Genomic DNA, 13,937 nt, shown 5'->3' with positions numbered 1-13,937 from the left:
GCTTCCCGCCAGTTACCCGCTTATGACAGGCTGTAGACGTTTGAGTCATGCCCCGGTGGTTGAAAAAAAGGTCCCCTTCTCCCCGTGTAGTCAGAGTGGCGCTGGCTACCACCCTCAAGCGTCAGGTACACTTGTAGTAAATGTATATAGCCCAGAAAGTGAAGGTGAACACAGTTGCCCAGATAGCCGAACTGGTAAGGCATTCGAGATCTAATCGAAAGGCGTGGGTTCATTCCCCAATCTGGGCGCGTGTTTTTTTTTCTTTCTGCCTTATATTTAAAAAATCTTAACTTCATTACCCGAATTAAAAAACCGAGCCTAACCGCACCCATTAGCCTCCTTTGGCGTTGTAGACGGCCGACCTATGTTTCTGCATTTCCTCAACGAGCCCCTCATTTCTTTACTTTATTATTCTGCGAAAGCCTAGCGATGGTCTCGGTTCTGGCAGCCTTGATGCCTAGGTAGCATAAGAGGGCTTCCCGCCAGTTACCCGCTCATGACAGGCTGTAGACGCTTGAGTCACGCCCCGGGGGTTGAAAAGAAGGTCCCCTTCTCTCCGTGTAGTCAGAGTGGCGCTGGCTACCACCCTCAAGCGACAGATACACTTGTAGTAAATATAAATAGCCCAGAAAGTGAAGGTGAACACAGTCGCCCAGATAGCCGAATTGGTAAGGCATTCGAGATCTAATCGAAAGGCGTGGGTTCGGTCCCCACTCTGGGCGCATGTTTTTCTTTCTTTCTTTCTTCCTTATATTAAAAAAAAACTTAACTTCATTAACCATTGTAAAAAATACAGCCTAACCACATCCCTATGCCTCCTTGGGCGTTGTAGACTGCCGACCTATGTTTCTGTATTTCCTCAACGAGCCCCTCATTTCCTTACTATATTATTCTGCGAAAGCCTAGCGAGGGTCTCGGTTCTGGCAGCCTTGATGCCTAGGTAGCATAAGAGGGCTTCCCGCCAGTTACCCGCTCATGACAGGCTGTAGACGTTTGAGTCACGCCCCAGGGGTTGAAAAGAAGGTCCCCTTCTCCCCGTGTAGTCAGAGTGGCGCTGGCTACCACCCTCAAGCGACAGATACACTTGTAGTAAATATAAATAGCCCAGAAAGTGAAGGTGAACACAGTCGCCCAGATAGCCGAATTGGTAAGGCATTCGAGATCTAATCGAAAGGCGTGGGTTCGGTCCCCACTCTGGGCGCATGTTTTTCTTTCTTTCTTTCTTTCTTATATTTAAAAAATCTAACTTCATTAACCGTATTAAAAAATAGAGCCTAACCCCAACCCTATGCCTCCTTTGGCGTTGTAGACTGCCGACCTATGTTTCTGTATTTCCTCAACGAGCACCTCATTTCCTTACAATATTATTCTGCGAAAGCCTAGCGAGGGTCTCGGTTCTGGCAGCCTTGATGCGTAGGTAGCATAAGAGGGCTTCCCCCCAGTTACCCGCTCATGACAGGCTGTAGACGTTTGAGTTACGCCCCGGGGGTTGAATGAAGGTCCCCTTCCCCTCGTGTAGTCAGAGTGGCGCTGGCTACCACCCTCAAGCGTCAGATACACTTGTAGTAAATATAAATAGCCCAGAAAGTTAAGGTGAACACAGTCGCCCAGATAGCCGAATTGGTAAGGCATCCGAGATTTAATCGAAAGGCGTGGGTTCGGTCCCCACTCTGGGCGCGTGTATTTCTTTCTTTCTTTCTTTCTTATATTTAAAAAAAATCTTAACTTCATTAACCGTATTAAAAAATAGAGCCTAACCACACCCCTATGCCTCCTTTGGCGTTGTAGACTGCCGACCTATGTTTCTGTATTTCCTCAATGAGCCCCTCATTTCCTTTCTATATTATTCTGCGAAAGCCTAGCGAGGGTCTCGGTTCTGGCAGCCTTGATGCCTAGGTAGCATAAGAGGGCTTCCCGCCAGTTACCCGCTCATGACAGGCTGTAGACGTTTGAGTCACGCCCCGGGGGTTGAAAAGAAGGTGCCCTTCTCCCCGTGTAGTCAGAGTGGCGCTGGCTACCACCCTCAAGCTTCAGATACACTTGTAGTAAATATAAATAGCCCAGAAAGTTAAGGTGAACACAGTCGCCCAGATAGCCGAATTGGTAAGGCATTCGAGATCTAATCGAAAGGCGTGGGTTCGGTCCCCACTCTGGGCGCGTGTTTTTCTTTCTTTCTTCCTTCCTTAAATATAAAAAAAATCTCAACTTCATTAACCATAATAAAAAATAGAGCCTAACCACGCCCCTATGCCTCCTTTGGCGTTGTAGACTGCCGACCTATGTATCTGTATTTCCTCAACGAGCCCCTCATTTCCTTGCTATATTATTCTGCGAAAGCCTAGCGAGGGTCTCGGTTCTGGCAGCCTTGATGCGTAGGTAGCATAAGAGGGCTTCCCCCCAGTTACCCGCTCATGACAGGCTGTAGACGTTTGAGTTACGCCCCGGGGGTTGAAAAGAAGGTCCCCTTCCCCTGGTGTAGTCAGAGTGGCGCTGGCTACCACCCTCAAGCGTCAGATACACTTGTAGTAAATATAAATAGCCCAGAAAGTTAAGGTGAACACAGTCGCCCAGATAGCCGAATTGGTAAGGCATCCGAGATTTAATCGAAAGGCGTAGGTTCGGTCCCCACTCTGGGCGCGTGTTTTTCTTTCTTTCTTTCTTTCTTATATTTAAAAAAATCTAACTTCATTACCGTATTAAAAAATAGAGCCTAACCCCACCCCTATGCCTCCTTTGGCGTTGTAGACTGCCGACCAATGTTTCTGTATTTCCTCAACGAGCCCCTCATTTCCTTACTATATTATTCTGCGAAAGCCTGGCGAGGGTCTCGGTTCTGGCAGCCTTGATGCCTAGGTAGCATAAGAGGGCTTCCCGCCAGTTACCCGCTCCTGACCGGCTGTAGACGTTTCAGTCACGCCCCGGGGGTTAAAAAGAAGGTCCCCTTCGCCCCGTGTAGTCATAGTGGCGCTGGCTACCACCCTCAAGCGTCCGATACACTTGTAGTAAATATAAATAGCCCAGAAACTGAAGGTGAACACAGTCGCCCAGATAGCCGAATTGGTAAGGCATTTGAGATCTAACCGAAAGGCGTGGGTTTGGTCCTCACTCTGGGCGCGTGTTTTTCTTTCTTTCTTTCTTCTTTATATTAAAAAAAATCTTAACTTCATTCACCATAGTAAAAAATAGAGCCTAACCACACCCCTATGCCTCCTTTGGCGTTGTAGACTGCTGACCTATGTTTCTATATTTCCTCAACGAGCCCCTCATTCGATATTATTATGCGACAGCCTAGCGAGGGTCTCGGCTCTGGCAGTCTTGATGCCTAGGTAGCATAAGAGGGCTTCCCGCCAGTTACCCGCTTATGACAGGCTGTAGACGTTTGAGTCACGCCCCGGGGGTTGAAAAGAAGGTCCCCTTCTCCCCGTGTAGTCAGAGTGGCGCTGGCTACCACCCTCAAGCGTCAGATACACTTGTAGTATATTTATATAGCCGAGAAAGTGAAGGTGAACACAGTCGCCCAGATAGCCGAATTGGTAAGGCATTCGAGATCTAATCGAAAGGCGTGGGTTCATTCCCCAATCTGGGCGCGTGTTTTTTTTTCTTTCTGCCTTATATTTAAAAAATCTTAACTTCATTACCCGTATTAAAAAACAGAGCCTAACCACACCCATTAGCCTCCTTTGGCGTTGTAGACGGCCGACCTATGTTTCTGCATTTCCTCAACGAGCCCCTCATTTCTTTACTTTATTATTCGGCGAAAGCCTAGCGAGGGTCTCGGTTCTGGCAGCCTTGATGCCTAGGTAGCATAAGAGGGCTTCCCGATAGTTACCCGCTCATGACAGGCTGTAGACGTTTGAGTCACGCCCCAGGGGTTGAAAAGAAGGTCCCCTTCTCCCCGTGCAGTCAGAGTGGCGCTGGCTACCACCCTCAAGCGTCAGATACAATTGTAGTAAATATATATAACCCAGAAAGTGGAGGTGAACACAGTCGCCCAGATAGCCGAATTCGTAAGGCATTCGAGATCTAATCGAAAGGCGTGGGTTCGGTCCCCACTCTGGGCGCATGTTTTTCTTTCTTTCTTTCTTCCTTATATTAAAAAAAATCTTAGTTTCTTTAACCATTGTAAAAAATAGAGCCTAACCACACCCCTATGCCTCCTTCGGCGTTGTAGACTGCCGACCTATGTTTCTGTATTTCCTCAACGAGCCCCTCATTTCCTTACTATATTATTCTGCGAAAGCCTAGCGAGGGTCTCGGTTCTGGCAGCCTTGATGCCTAGGTAGCATAAGAGGGCTTCCCGCCAGTTACCCGCTCCTGACAGGCTGTAGACGTTTGAGTCACGCCCCGGGGGTTGAAAAGAAGGTCCCCTTCTCCCCGTGTAGTCAGAGTGGCGCTGGCTACCACCCTCAAGCGTCAGATACACTTGTAGTATATATAAATAGCACAGAAAGTGAAGGTGAACACAGTCGCCCAGATAGCCGAATTGGTAAGCCAATCGAGATGTAATCGAAAGGCGGGGGTTCGGTCCCCACTCTGGGCGCGTGTTTTTCTTTCTTTCTTCCTTCCTTATATATAAAAAAATCTCAACTTCATTAACCATAATAAAAAAAGAGCCTAAACACGCCCCTATGCCTCCTTTGCGTTGTAGACTGCTGACCTATGTTTCTATATTTTCTCAACGAGCCCCTCATTCGATATTATTATGCGACAGCCTAGCGAGGGTCTCGGCTCTGGCAGTCTTGATGCCTAGGTAGCATAAGAGGGCTTCCCGCCAGTTACCCGCTTATGACAGGCTGTAGACGTTTGAGTCATGCCCCGGTGGTTGAAAAAAAGGTCCCCTTCTCCCCGTGTAGTCAGAGTGGCGCTGGCTACCACCCTCAAGCGTCAGGTACACTTGTAGTAAATGTATATAGCCCAGAAAGTGAAGGTGAACACAGTTGCCCAGATAGCCGAATTGGTAAGGCATTCGAGATCTAATCGAAAGGCGTGGGTTCATTCCCCAATCTGGGCGCGTGTTTTTTTTCTTTCTGCCTTATATTTAAAAAATCTTAACTTCATTACCCGAATTAAAAAACAGAGCCTAACCGCACCCATTAGCCTCCTTTGGCGTTGTAGACGTCCGACCTATGTTTCTGCATTTCCTCAACGAGCCCCTCATTTCTTTACTTTATTATTCTGCGAAAGCCTAGCGATGGTCTCGGTTCTGGCAGCCTTGATGCCTAGGTAGCATAAGAGGGCTTCCCGCCAGTTACCCGCTCATGACAGGCTGTAGACGCTTGAGTCACGCCCCGGGGGTTGAAAAGAAGGTCCCCTTCTCTCCGTGTAGTCAGAGTGGCGCTGGCTACCACCCTCAAGCGACAGATACACTTGTAGTAAATATAAATAGCCCAGAAAGTGAAGGTGAACACAGTCGCCCAGATAGCCGAATTGGTAAGGCAATTGAGATCTAATCGAAAGGCGTGGGTTCGGTCCCCACTCTGGGCGCATGTTTTTCTTTCTTTCTTTCTTCCTTATATTAAAAAAAAACTTAACTTCATTAACCATTGTAAAAAATACAGCCTAACCACATCCCTATGCCTCCTTTGGCGTTGTAGACTGCCGACCTATGTTTCTGTATTTCCTCAACGAGCCCCTCATTTCCTTACTATATTATTCTGCGAAAGCCTAGCGAGGGTCTCGGTTCTGGCAGCCTTGATGCCTAGGTAGCATAAGAGGGCTTCCCGCCAGTTACCCGCTCATGACAGGCTGTAGACGTTTGAGTCACGCCCCAGGGGTTGAAAAGAAGGTCCCCTTCTCCCCGTGTAGTCAGAGTGGCGCTGGCTACCACCCTCAAGCGACAGATACACTTGTAGTAAATATAAATAGCCCAGAAAGTGAAGGTGAACACAGTCGCCCAGATAGCCGAATTGGTAAGGCATTCGAGATCTAATCGAAAGGCGTGGGTTCGGTCCCCACTCTGGGCGCATGTTTTTCTTTCTTTCTTTCTTTCTTATATTTAAAAAATCTAACTTCATTAACCGTATTAAAAAATAGAGCCTAACCCTAACCCTATGCCTCCTTTGGCGTTGTAGACTGCCGACCTATGTTTCTGTATTTCCTCAACGAGCCCCTCATTTCCTTACAATATTATTCTGCGAAAGCCTAGCGAGGGTCTCGGTTCTGGCAGCCTTGATGCGTAGGTAGCATAAGAGGGCTTCCCCCCAGTTACCCGCTCATGACTGGCTGTAGACGTTTGAGTTACGCCCCGGGGGTTGAATGAAGGTCCCCTTCCCCTCGTGTAGTCAGAGTGGCGCTGGCTACCACCCTCAAGCGTCAGATACACTTGTAGTAAATATAAATAGCCCAGAAAGTTAAGGTGAACACAGTCGCCCAGATAGCCGAATTGGTAAGGCATCCGAGATTTAATCGAAAGGCGTGGGTTCGGTCCCCACTCTGGGCGCGTGTTTTTCTTTCTTTCTTTCTTTCTTATATTTAAAAAAAATCTTAACTTCATTAACCGTATTAAAAAATAGAGCCTAACCACACCCCTATGCCTCCTTTGGCGTTGTAGACTGCCGACCTATGTTTCTGTATTTCCTCAATGAGCCCCTCATTTCCTTTCTATATTATTCTGCGAAAGCCTAGCGAGGGTCTCGGTTCTGGCAGCCTTGATGCCTAGGTAGCATAAGAGGGCTTCCCGTCAGTTACCCGCTCATGACAGGCTGTAGACGTTTGAGTCACGCCCCGGGGGTTGAAAAGAAGGTGCCCTTCTCCCCGTGTAGTCAGAGTGGCGCTGGCTACCACCCTCAAGCTTCAGATACACTTGTAGTAAATATAAATAGCCCAGAAAGTTAAGGTGAACACAGTCGCCCAGATAGCCGAATTGGTAAGGCATTCGAGATCTAATCGAAAGGCGTGGGTTCGGTCCCCACTCTGGGCGCGTGTTTTTCTTTCTTTCTTCCTTCCTTAAATATAAAAAAAATCTCAACTTCATTAACCATAATAAAAAATAGAGCCTAACCACGCCCCTATGCCTCCTTTGGCGTTGTAGACTGCCGACCTATGTATCTGTATTTCCTCAACGAGCCCCTCATTTCCTTGCTATATTATTCTGCGAAAGCCTAGCGAGGGTCTCGGTTCTGGCAGCCTTGATGCGTAGGTAGCATAAGAGGGCTTCCCCCCAGTTACCCGCTCATGACAGGCTGTAGACGTTTGAGTTACGCCCCGGGGGTTGAAAAGAAGGTCCCCTTCCCCTGGTGTAGTCAGAGTGGCGCTGGCTACCACCCTCAAGCGTCAGATACACTTGTAGTAAATATAAATAGCCCAGAAAGTTAAGGTGAACACAGTCGCCCAGATAGCCGAATTGGTAAGGCATCCGAGATTTAATCGAAAGGCGTAGGTTCGGTCCCCACTCTGGGCGCGTGTTTTTCTTTCTTTCTTTCTTTCTTATATTTAAAAAAATCTAACTTCATTACCGTATTAAAAAATAGAGCCTAACCCCACCCCTATGCCTCCTTTGGCGTTGTAGACTGCCGACCAATGTTTCTGTATTTCCTCAACGAGCCCCTCATTTCCTTACTATATTATTCTGCGAAAGCCTGGCGAGGGTCTCGGTTCTGGCAGCCTTGATGCCTAGGTAGCATAAGAGGGCTTCCCGCCAGTTACCCGCTCCTGACCGGCTGTAGACGTTTCAGTCACGCCCCGGGGGTTAAAAAGAAGGTCCCCTTCGCCCCGTGTAGTCATAGTGGCGCTGGCTACCACCCTCAAGCGTCAGATACACTTGTAGTAAATATAAATAGCCCAGAAACTGAAGGTGAACACAGTCGCCCAGATAGCCGAATTGGTAAGGCATTTGAGATCTAACCGAAAGGCGTGGGTTTGGTCCTCACTCTGGGCGCGTGTTTTTCTTTCTTTCTTTCTTCTTTATATTAAAAAAAATCTTAACTTCATTCACCATAGTAAAAAATAGAGCCTAACCACACCCCTATGCCTCCTTTGGCGTTGTAGACTGCTGACCTATGTTTCTATATTTCCTCAACGAGCCCCTCATTCGATATTATTATGCGACAGCCTAGCGAGGGTCTCGGCTCTGGCAGTCTTGATGCCTAGGTAGCATAAGAGGGCTTCCCGCCAGTTACCCGCTTATGACAGGCTGTAGACGTTTGAGTCACGCCCCGGGGGTTGAAAAAAAGGTCCCCTTCTCCCCGTGTAGTCAGAGTGGCGCTGGCTACCACCCTCAAGCGTCAGATACACTTGTAGTATATTTATATAGCCGAGAAAGTGAAGGTGAACACAGTCGCCCAGATAGCCGAATTGGTAAGGCATTCGAGATCTAATCGAAAGGCGTGGGTTCATTCCCCAATCTGGGCGCGTGTTTTTTTTTCTTTCTGCCTTATATTTAAAAAATCTTAACTTCATTACCCGTATTAAAAAACAGAGCCTAACCACACCCATTAGCCTCCTTTGGCGTTGTAGACGGCCGACCTATGTTTCTGCATTTCCTCAACGAGCCCCTCATTTCTTTACTTTATTATTCGGCGAAAGCCTAGCGAGGGTCTCGGTTCTGGCAGCCTTGATGCCTAGGTAGCATAAGAGGGCTTCCCGATAGTTACCCGCTCATGACAGGCTGTAGACGTTTGAGTCACGCCCCGGGGGTTGAAAAGAAGGTCCCCTTCTCCCCGTGCAGTCAGAGTGGCGCTGGCTACCACCCTCAAGCGTCAGATACAATTGTAGTAAATATATATAACCCAGAAAGTGGAGGTGAACACAGTCGCCCAGATAGCCGAATTCGTAAGGCATTCGAGATCTAATCGAAAGGCGTGGGTTCGGTCCCCACTCTGGGCGCATGTTTTTCTTTCTTTCTTTCTTCCTTATATTAAAAAAAATCTTAGTTTCTTTAACCATTGTAAAAAATAGAGCCTAACCACACCCCTATGCCTCCTTCGGCGTTGTAGACTGCCGACCTATGTTTCTGTATTTCCTCAACGAGCCCCTCATTTCCTCACTATATTATTCTGCGAAAGCCTAGCGAGGGTCTCGGTTCTGGCAGCCTTGATGCCTAGGTAGCATAAGAGGGCTTCCCGCCAGTTACCCGCTCCTGACAGGCTGTAGACGTTTGAGTCACGCCCCGGGGGTTGAAAAGAAGGTCCCCTTCTCCCCGTGTAGTCAGAGTGGCGCTGGCTACCACCCTCAAGCGTCAGATACACTTGTAGTATATATAAATAGCACAGAAAGTGAAGGTGAACACAGTCGCCCAGATAGCCGAATTGGTAAGCCAATCGAGATGTAATCGAAAGGCGGGGGTTCGGTCCCCACTCTGGGCGCGTGTTTTTCTTTCTTTCTTCCTTCCTTATATATAAAAAAATCTCAACTTCATTAACCATAATAAAAAAAGAGCCTAAACACGCCCCTATGCCTCCTTTGCGTTGTAGACTGCTGACCTATGTTTCTATATTTTCTCAACGAGCCCCTCATTCGATATTATTATGCGACAGCCTAGCGAGGGTCTCGGCTCTGGCAGTCTTGATGCCTAGGTAGCATAAGAGGGCTTCCCGCCAGTTACCCGCTTATGACAGGCTGTAGACGTTTGAGTCATGCCCCGGTGGTTGAAAAAAAGGTCCCCTTCTCCCCGTGTAGTCAGAGTGGCGCTGGCTACCACCCTCAAGCGTCAGGTACACTTGTAGTAAATGTATATAGCCCAGAAAGTGAAGGTGAACACAGTTGCCCAGATAGCCGAATTGGTAAGGCATTCGAGATCTAATCGAAAGGCGTGGGTTCATTCCCCAATCTGGGCGCGTGTTTTTTTTTCTTTCTGCCTTATATTTAAAAAATCTTAACTTCATTACCCGAATTAAAAAACAGAGCCTAACCGCACCCATTAGCCTCCTTTGGCGTTGTAGACGGCCGACCTATGTTTCTGCATTTCCTCAACGAGCCCCTCATTTCTTTACTTTATTATTCTGCGAAAGCCTAGCGATGGTCTCGGTTCTGGCAGCCTTGATGCCTAGGTAGCATAAGAGGGCTTCCCGCCAGTTACCCGCTCATGACAGGCTGTAGACGCTTGAGTCACGCCCCGGGGGTTGAAAAGAAGGTCCCCTTCTCTCCGTGTAGTCAGAGTGGAGCTGGCTACCACCCTCAAGCGACAGATACACTTGTAGTAAATATAAATAGCCCAGAAAGTGAAGGTGAACACAGTCGCCCAGATAGCCGAATTGGTAAGGCATTCGAGATCTAATCGAAAGGCGTGGGTTCGGTCCCCACTCTGGGCGCATGTTTTTCTTTCTTTCTTTCTTCCTTATATTAAAAAAAACTTAACTTCATTAACCATTGTAAAAAATACAGCCTAACCACATCCCTATGCCTCCTTTGGCGTTGTAGACTGCCGACCTATGTTTCTGTATTTCCTCAATGAGCCCCTCATTTCCTTTCTATATTATTCTGCGAAAGCCTAGCGAGGGTCTCGGTTCTGGCAGCCTTGATGCCTAGGTAGCATAAGAGGGCTTCCCGCCAGTTACCCGCTCATGACAGGCTGTAGACGTTTGAGTCACGCCCCGGGGGTTGAAAAGAAGGTGCCCTTCTCCCCGTGTAGTCAGAGTGGCGCTGGCTACCACCCTCAAGCTTCAGATACACTTGTAGTAAATATAAATAGCCCAGAAAGTTAAGGTGAACACAGTCGCCCAGATAGCCGAATTGGTAAGGCATTCGAGATCTAATCGAAAGGCGTGGGTTCGGTCCCCACTCTGGGCGCGTGTTTTTCTTTCTTTCTTCCTTCCTTAAATATAAAAAAAATCTCAACTTCATTAACCATAATAAAAAATAGAGCCTAACCACGCCCCTATGCCTCCTTTGGCGTTGTAGACTGCCGACCTATGTATCTGTATTTCCTCAACGAGCCCCTCATTTCCTTGCTATATTATTCTGCGAAAGCCTAGCGAGGGTCTCGGTTCTGGCAGCCTTGATGCGTAGGTAGCATAAGAGGGCTTCCCCCCAGTTACCCGCTCATGACAGGCTGTAGACGTTTGAGTTACGCCCCGGGGGTTGAAAAGAAGGTCCCCTTCCCCTGGTGTAGTCAGAGTGGCGCTGGCTACCACCCTCAAGCGTCAGATACACTTGTAGTAAATATAAATAGCCCAGAAAGTTAAGGTGAACACAGTCGCCCAGATAGCCGAATTGGTAAGGCATCCGAGATTTAATCGAAAGGCGTAGGTTCGGTCCCCACTCTGGGCGCGTGTTTTTCTTTCTTTCTTTCTTTCTTATATTTAAAAAAATCTAACTTCATTACCGTATTAAAAAATAGAGCCTAACCCCACCCCTATGCCTCCTTTGGCGTTGTAGACTGCCGACCAATGTTTCTGTATTTCCTCAACGAGCCCCTCATTTCCTTACTATATTATTCTGCGAAAGCCTGGCGAGGGTCTCGGTTCTGGCAGCCTTGATGCCTAGGTAGCATAAGAGGGCTTCCCGCCAGTTACCCGCTCCTGACCGGCTGTAGACGTTTCAGTCACGCCCCGGGGGTTAAAAAGAAGGTCCCCTTCGCCCCGTGTAGTCATAGTGGCGCTGGCTACCACCCTCAAGCGTCAGATACACTTGTAGTAAATATAAATAGCCCAGAAACTGAAGGTGAACACAGTCGCCCAGATAGCCGAATTGGTAAGGCATTTGAGATCTAACCGAAAGGCGTGGGTTTGGTCCTCACTCTGGGCGCGTGTTTTTCTTTCTTTCTTTCTTCTTTATATTAAAAAAAATCTTAACTTCATTCACCATAGTAAAAAATAGAGCCTAACCACACCCCTATGCCTCCTTTGGCGTTGTAGACTGCTGACCTATGTTTCTATATTTCCTCAACGAGCCCCTCATTCGATATTATTATGCGACAGCCTAGCGAGGGTCTCGGCTCTGGCAGTCTTGATGCCTAGGTAGCATAAGAGGGCTTCCCGCCAGTTACCCGCTTATGACAGGCTGTAGACGTTTGAGTCACGCCCCGGGGGTTGAAAAGAAGGTCCCCTTCTCCCCGTGTAGTCAGAGTGGCGCTGGCTACCACCCTCAAGCGTCAGATACACTTGTAGTATATTTATATAGCCGAGAAAGTGAAGGTGAACACAGTCGCCCAGATAGCCGAATTGGTAAGGCATTCGAGATCTAATCGAAAGGCGTGGGTTCATTCCCCAATCTGGGCGCGTGTTTTTTTTTCTTTCTGCCTTATATTTAAAAAATCTTAACTTCATTACCCGTATTAAAAAACAGAGCCTAACCACACCCATTAGCCTCCTTTGGCGTTGTAGACGGCCGACCTATGTTTCTGCATTTCCTCAACGAGCCCCTCATTTCTTTACTTTATTATTCGGCGAAAGCCTAGCGAGGGTCTCGGTTCTGGCAGCCTTGATGCCTAGGTAGCATAAGAGGGCTTCCCGATAGTTACCCGCTCATGACAGGCTGTAGACGTTTGAGTCACGCCCCGGGGGTTGAAAAGAAGGTCCCCTTCTCCCCGTGCAGTCAGAGTGGCACTGGCTACCACCCTCAAGCGTCAGATACAATTGTAGTAAATATATATAACCCAGAAAGTGGAGGTGAACACAGTCGCCCAGATAGCCGAATTCGTAAGGCATTCGAGATCTAATCGAAAGGCGTGGGTTCGGTCCCCACTCTGGGCGCATGTTTTTCTTTCTTTCTTTCTTCCTTATATTAAAAAAAATCTTAGTTTCTTTAACCATTGTAAAAAATAGAGCCTAACCACACCCCTATGCCTCCTTCGGCGTTGTAGACTGCCGACCTATGTTTCTGTATTTCCTCAACGAGCCCCTCATTTCCTCACTATATTATTCTGCGAAAGCCTAGCGAGGGTCTCGGTTCTGGCAGCCTTGATGCCTAGGTAGCATAAGAGGGCTTCCCGCCAGTTACCCGCTCCTGACAGGCTGTAGACGTTTGAGTCACGCCCCGGGGGTTGAAAAGAAGGTCCCCTTCTCCCCGTGTAGTCAGAGTGGCGCTGGCTACCACCCTCAAGCGTCAGATACACTTGTAGTATATATAAATAGCACAGAAAGTGAAGGTGAACACAGTCGCCCAGATAGCCGAATTGGTAAGCTAGTCGAGATGTAATCGAAAGGCGGGGGTTCGGTCCCCACTCTGGGCGCGTGTTTTTCTTTCTTTCTTCCTTCCTTATATATAAAAAAATCTCAACTTCATTAACCATAATAAAAAAAGAGCCTAAACACGCCCCTATGCCTCCTTTGCGTTGTAGACTGCTGACCTATGTTTCTATATTTTCTCAACGAGCCCCTCATTCGATATTATTATGCGACAGCCTAGCGAGGGTCTCGGCTCTGGCAGTCTTGATGCCTAGGTAGCATAAGAGGGCTTCCCGCCAGTTACCCGCTTATGACAGGCTGTAGACGTTTGAGTCATGCCCCGGTGGTTGAAAAAAAGGTCCCCTTCTCCCCGTGTAGTCAGAGTGGCGCTGGCTACCACCCTCAAGCGTCAGGTACACTTGTAGTAAATGTATATAGCCCAGAAAGTGAAGGTGAACACAGTTGCCCAGATAGCCGAATTGGTAAGGCATTCGAGATCTAATCGAAAGGCGTGGGTTCATTCCCCAATCTGGGCGCGTGTTTTTTTTTCTTTCTGCCTTATATTTAAAAAATCTTAACTTCATTACCCGAATTAAAAAACAGAGCCTAACCGCACCCATTAGCCTCCTTTGGCGTTGTAGACGGCCGACCTATGTTTCTGCATTTCCTCAACGAGCCCCTCATTTCTTTACTTTATTATTCTGCGAAAGCCTAGCGATGGTCTCGGTTCTGGCAGCCTTGATGCCTAGGTAGCATAAGAGGGCTTCCCGCCAGTTACCCGCTCATGACAGGCTGTAGACGCTTGAGTCACGCCCCGGGGGTTGAAAAGAAGGTCCCCTTCTCTCCGTGTAGTCAGAGTGGAGCTGGCTACCACCCTCAAGCGACAGATACACT

At 48.0% G+C, this 13,937-nt stretch overlaps 2 non-coding genes across 2 annotated transcripts; both read left to right on the top strand.

Annotated features, from left to right (window-relative positions):
- Nucleotides 1-1,605: 1,605 nt before the first annotated feature.
- Nucleotides 1,606-1,677, top strand: Trnak-uuu (transfer RNA lysine (anticodon UUU)). Its single transcript has one exon. It is a non-coding gene; the product is annotated as a tRNA-Lys (tRNA).
- A 4,690-nt stretch (nucleotides 1,678-6,367) lies between these two features.
- On the top strand, nucleotides 6,368-6,439 carry Trnak-uuu (transfer RNA lysine (anticodon UUU)). The gene has a single exon. It is a non-coding gene; the product is annotated as a tRNA-Lys (tRNA).
- Nucleotides 6,440-13,937: the final 7,498 nt, after the last annotated feature.

The sequence above is a fragment of the Haemaphysalis longicornis genome, unplaced genomic scaffold, assembly GCF_048455015.1.
Source record: "Haemaphysalis longicornis isolate Haplotype H1 unplaced genomic scaffold, Haemaphysalis longicornis Haplotype H1 scaffold_59, whole genome shotgun sequence".
Taxonomy (NCBI): domain Eukaryota; kingdom Metazoa; phylum Arthropoda; class Arachnida; order Ixodida; family Ixodidae; genus Haemaphysalis; species Haemaphysalis longicornis.
This window is presented reverse-complemented; position numbering and strand designations above follow the sequence as displayed.